Source organism: Palaemon carinicauda, chromosome 1, assembly GCF_036898095.1.
Source record: "Palaemon carinicauda isolate YSFRI2023 chromosome 1, ASM3689809v2, whole genome shotgun sequence".
NCBI lineage: Eukaryota > Metazoa > Arthropoda > Malacostraca > Decapoda > Palaemonidae > Palaemon > Palaemon carinicauda.
Genome location: NC_090725.1, coordinates 142,481,223 through 142,487,222, shown reverse-complemented (window position 1 = coordinate 142,487,222; position 6,000 = coordinate 142,481,223). Strand labels below are relative to the sequence as shown.

Sequence of the window (6,000 nt, the reverse complement as noted above, 5' to 3'; positions counted from 1 at the left end):
TGCTTGTTCATCTCTCAGCTTTTCATCAATCTTTCTCCCTAGTCTCTTTGGAATGAGCATACTATATATTTTCCTGACAACTGGCGTAAGTGTGATGCCTCTGTAATTATTTAAATCAGTCAGATCTCCTTTTTTGTCATTTTCACCAACCCTCCTAGCTCGCATTCATCAGATTTTGTCTCTTCATGCCACATTCTACAAAATGATCTTGTAAGTATTCTGAGAGTCACTTCATTTTCGTCCGGTAATCTAATAATCTAGTGATGTGAGTTTATCTTTTATAAGGTTTTGTCTTTTTAGCGATATCAGGTATAAAATTTCTTTCTTCTTTTCTGTACTTCTTTCACTAAATAAAAATAACCCCAATGTTTTAAGTCTTTTTCGTAAGATAGTTGAAGCTTAATTAATTAATTTCCCTTTTTTCTATATTTCTAGTAAAATAACAAAAATGAGTCAAATCTTCCTTATTTTCACAATAAAATTAGTTTAAAAATCGCCTTTATGTCTATTTATAATATTTGGTTTTAACGTATTCGTTCTTGCTGTAAAAAAATCATTGAATCAAATGCATTGCCATATATTTGAGCTTTAAAGTCTTTCTTCCACTTTCTGTGTATTTCCAAGCTCACTTTACTTTCTATCCCACTTCCTAGCTTCTGATTTCATTTGTATTTGTCATTCTTCTTATTTTCCTTATATCCAAGATTAATTTGTGCAGGTGCTTTGCTGGTTGTTTCCAGCATCTTCCTCCTTTTTCTTGTATGTCTAGAAATATTTTCAGTATATTTTCCCATTCGAGGTACTGTTTGTGCAGCTTCTCATCTATCTACTTTGTTTTCATGGAAGATGCCCATATCTCTTCCCTAAATAATATTGTAGTATTTGCTGTAATTTTAGTGTTACATAATATTTTCTTATATTCCCTATCCTTTACACTTTCTCTATTGCAGGTTCTAATACTCTACGGCTCTAGCCTAACATTAATCTCCTTAATTTTTTGTACTTTACCTTCATATTCGTATATGGTCCTTACATCTTTTACAGAAGTGAGCTTTTTGTTATTCTGTAGTACTTTATATTCATCCCTGCTCAGGATTACGCAGTCAGTCAATATGGTACCGATTATCAAAATAGTCACAGGATACTCAATACTGTTTCTATGTTCCAACAGTCCTGTTGCATTTGGAACAAGTGGCCCATTTTATTTCAAATTGTGACGGGTCGAGAAAAGGTTGTGACTCAAAGGCAGGTTGAAAGCAACTGAGTGAGTTTATTGTAGAACCCTCTCCTTTATATACAAAATCTCAAAGCAACAAGAATTTTCATGTTGAAAATTCGACACTGTTACAGAGGAGAAAAGCAGACATGATTTTTCAGGTTCTTTTTAGTGCGAGGGGAGAGCGAGGATACAAGCCCAAGATGAACTATGTATGATTGTGTGACACACGGTTGGTACATGGCTCTCCCCCCCCTAAAAATGACATACTGAACATGTTAAATAGGTGCCCTGAATCTGGAGAGGTAGTAAAAACTGCGCCGATTAGCGGCAGTGAGTGGCTGTAGAAGTCGTTGGTTGGGGCGCGAGCGAGTGGTGGATGATGGGTGGCTTTGTTGCCGCTCCGGCTCGTCACGGGGTAGGCGAGTGTGTCCTATGGCATTCATAGGCGTGTATGTCCTACGGCTGTCATAAGCCTACGGCATTCATAGGCGTGTGTGTCCTACGGCATTCATAGGTCTACGGCATTCATAGGCGAGTGTGTCCTACGGCATTCATAGGCGTGTGTGTCCTACGTCATTCATAGGCCTACGGCATTCATAGACGTGTATTTCCTACGCCATTCATAGGCGTGTGTGTCCTACGGCACTCACGTCAGCTTCGGTTGAAGTTGAATAGGTGTCCTCTTCGTCACGAGTGGAGGCGTTGATGGAGGTTTTGATGGTCATGAAGTGGCTGTCCATAAGGGCGTCGGCTTTGGTCATCAAGTCCTTTATGGGTAAACTATCGACATCGGGTATGGCAGCGCGTACAGGTTTGGGTAAACAGCTTACCCAAAGGGCACGAAGTAGGTTCACATCACGAGGAGAGCCGTTCGCGGCAGGTTGCAGGCGAGTAATACTGGTCATTTTCCCGAAGGTGAGGGAAGCTCTTTGGTCCCCCAACGGTTGTTGAGAGAGCTGAAAATGCGTTGCTATACGGGCGGCTGGTGACGGCAAGTACTGCTGCAGGAGGTATGCGTTGACGGCGTCATAGTAACGTTGACAGGCCGGAGGGGGGTGGGAGGCGGGAGGAGCGGGTCACTCCGAGGTCACCAATGTGACGGGCCGAGAAAAGGTTGTGACTCAAAGGCAGGTTGAAAGCAACTGAGTGAGTTTATTGTAGCACACTCTCCTTTATATACAAAATCTCAAAGCAACAAGAATTTTCATGTTGAAAATTCGACACTGTTACAGAGGAGAAAAGCAGACATGATTTTTTAGGTTCTTTTTAGTGCGAGGGGAGAGGGAGGATACAAGCACAAGATGAACTATGTATGATCGTGTGACATACGGTTGGTACAAAATTCCTCTTCCGAGCATGTCTCTTCAGGTTTCGTTAAAGGCTGTTTTCCGGTCCCATACAGCAGGGGAACATTACTCTTTACAGGACCTTCGCAGTCATTTTATCATGTTCATTCGAAAGCATTCAACATTTCACATAGCATATCCCTCGTTTAATGTTAAATCGTCACTATCGAAGCACTCACAGAATAAAAAAGTCTTCAATTTCCTGTTGAAAGCCTTAATAGCTTCAATCATTCGGTAGTTTCGTGGGAGCTTATCGTATAGTTTCGGGGACGCATATTTAAAGGCTCTAGAGCCTACAGTAGACATATATCTAGGCTCCAATAGTTTGAAACCATCTGTAACTATTCTCGTGTCAACACGATTTGTTGGCTGTACAATATGTAGCAATTCTCTTATATTTTGGACGTCCGGTTCTGATAACTTTACGTGTTATTGTACATATTTTAAGCTCAATATTCGCTTTAATAGGCAGCCAGTGTAAATCAATTAGAATAGGAGTGATCCTTTCTCGATGTGGGTCACCTTTCACCAGTCTTGCACCTCTGTTTATTAGGTTTTGTAATTTCTTAAGTTGTTCGTTTGGTAAATTGTTGTCAATCCTGGTAATAACACAGTTTATCACAAGTTTCTTTACAGAATGTTCATCCAGGTATTTTTATAAGCAATGTTTACGATGATAACCAGCAGTTTAACTTTATTATTTATTTAGGTATTGCAAAAAAAAAAAAGTTACAGTAAAGAGATACACGCCTAGGTCACGAACTTTACTAGTCATCGGGACAGAGTACAGTAGTTATTTGTGTTCATTTGAATATTACCCAAGTCTCTTATGTTGTTTTCTTTCCCATCACCATAAACTCAGTTTTATTTTCATTTAATTTTAGTTCTTTGATTGTAATCCATTCGCTAACATTGTCAAGAATTCGGTTTAGACTTAGAGTTTCAGCAATGTCGTCTTTATCATTTATGGAGAAGTAAAGCAGTATGAACTTCACATCATGCCTTTGTAGTATTTTCGATAGACCAATAGCATAGATACAGAATAAAATTAAGCCTTGTACGCTCCTCTGAGGTACCCTTCTGTTTAAAAGTTCATATGATGAATGAGAATTTTCAATTTGAACACAGTAATTTCTGTCAACCAATTAGTCTTTCAAGGATTCGAAATCTTGATCTTCAATATCGATGGACCGTAGATCATTTGATAACTGATAACAGTTCATGCACAACTGTATCAAAAGCAGCACCAAGGTCGAGTAATATTATAATACCACATTTATTTTCATCCATCATTTCCAGCATATCATTTACAACAGAACAGATAGCTGTCTCCGTAGAGTATAATTTTCCGTAAGCAGACTGGTTGTCTGGCAAAGCTTCGATTTCTTCTAAATGACTAATTATTTGTTCAAGAATTGCGTATTCTAGCACTTTTGAAACAAAGGATAGATTCGAAATAGGTCTACATGAGCTTAATTCCTGATAATCTAGGATTCTAGAGCATTTTTCTTCACCGTTGTGAATATAGCCATCTCAGATTTGAGAAACTTACACGTCGATGCTTGTATTTGCTATTCTCATAATTATACCAGCTAGACTAGAAAAGTTTTTCTCCAGTTACTTCAGATATTGACATTGGATCGATCGCATACTTTATTTTCTTTGCTCTCTTGATAATCTCGGTGATATAATTTTGTGTTATATTATTGAATCTCGTCAATTTTATCTGTGGATCCTTGTATTTTACGACATTTGTTTTTGCCCTCGTTCCTGTTTTATCTTTGATGTCCATTTTTATTCAAGATTTTAGTTTGCCGTTTTATAACACCTTTTAGTTTTTCCTACTTTACCCACATTTTTTCACTTCACGCTTCTTGACGGCGGTTCAGACGTATTCCTTTTGTTTGGTACAGTTTATTATGAATCATGGTAACGTTATATCATATTTTTTAACATTGATTTGCTCTTCTTGTATCGATAGAAATTAATTATTTGAAATAAGCATAACAATTATTTATTTTTCATTCAAAAATTCTTCCATCAAACTTGTTACACTAAAAATAAATTTAATTTTTTATCTAAGTAACGCAGCTTGTAAATATTGTTTTATTATCACTATAGAAAGCATTGGCGATATACGGCGCCACACTGCAATTCTGCTCATCTGATGAAAGAAATAATTGGTTGAATAGTCTGTCAAGCATGGTTTACAAAGGAAATTGTGAAACCTGACCCCTGCGTATTGAAGATGTAACGTAAGAATTATGGCAAGGCGGATTTACACCACCTCGCTGTATGCCAGTAGGGTAAGCAAACTTTTATTTTAATGGGCTGACTACCTTACAGACTACGGTAGAATTTTTGGTAATGTTTTACTGTATTACAGGTTCTGATTTCGAATAGGGTAATTGTGTAGGAGACCTCCGCGCTCGATTTAAAAGTTTCTAAAAGTAGAAAACGAAAGAAAACAGTAAATTAGAGCTACAGTTACCTTGAAACTGTGACATAATCCTCCTACAACCACCTAACTCTTACACAGAAAATGTAAGCATAAACCTACTACTACAATTATGGGGGACCCCAGTGGGAAGCGGGGTTTTTGGGTGGGGGGAGGATAAGAAAAGTGATTTTTCGGGGCACTACCGAACCTAATACAACTACCTACCCTACCATGGGGGCCATGTACCCCTACCTAGGCCTACTGGGGGGGGCTCCGCCCCCCCCTGCGACCCCCCCTTAAGGCCACAGTAATTTTCAGGGCACCACCGAACCTAAGACACCCACCTAACCTAGCCTATGGGGCCCTGTACTCCTACCTAGGCCTACCGGGGGGGGGCTCCGCCCCCCCCTGCGACCCCCCCTTAAGGCCACAGTAATTTTCAGGGCACCACCGAACCTAAGACACCCACCTAACCTAGCCTATGGGGCCCTGTACCCCTACCTAGGCCTACCGGGGGGGGGGGGGGGTCATAGTGCACTAGTTTGTCTGCGGATTATAGTGGTTATAGGGCTCATTTGAGCAAAAATAAGGCACAGTCAACAATAACAACAGACTTAGAAAATTCAGGGAAGACAAGAGTAGGGTGAGTTTGATCGTCGATATTTCGACTATTAATGAGGTTACACAACGTTAACGTAAACTGCAAACTACCACATACCTTACTGTTATGGTGTAGGTGGATACAAATCTGCTGCTGCCAGGAGGAAGTGATGAAGACCACACTACGATCACACTGGAATGCTAATTTGTTGTAATCTATACGGCACACATTTTCACAATTAGGGCACTTTTTCTCTGCCAAAATCAAACCATGACGTTGAGCAAATGCAATTAGCAAATCAACTTTCCCTGAATAATGTACACAAAAATCCCCATAAGAAATAAAGCAATTGTCACAAGTGACACAGTCGGAACGGGATGAAGGCCCTGCTAAT

At 39.5% G+C, this 6,000-nt stretch overlaps 1 protein-coding gene across 1 annotated transcript in view; it reads left to right on the top strand.

Annotated features, from left to right (window-relative positions):
* The first annotated feature begins 4,692 nt into the window (after positions 1-4,692).
* The window catches only part of Tti1 (Telo2 interacting protein 1), a 38,930-nt gene continuing 37,622 nt past the window's right edge, over positions 4,693-6,000 (top strand). Inside the window, exon 1 of the mRNA XM_068385635.1 lies at positions 4,693-4,871. The gene's annotated coding sequence lies outside the window, so the exon portion shown is untranslated. The remainder of the gene's footprint in view (positions 4,872-6,000) is intronic.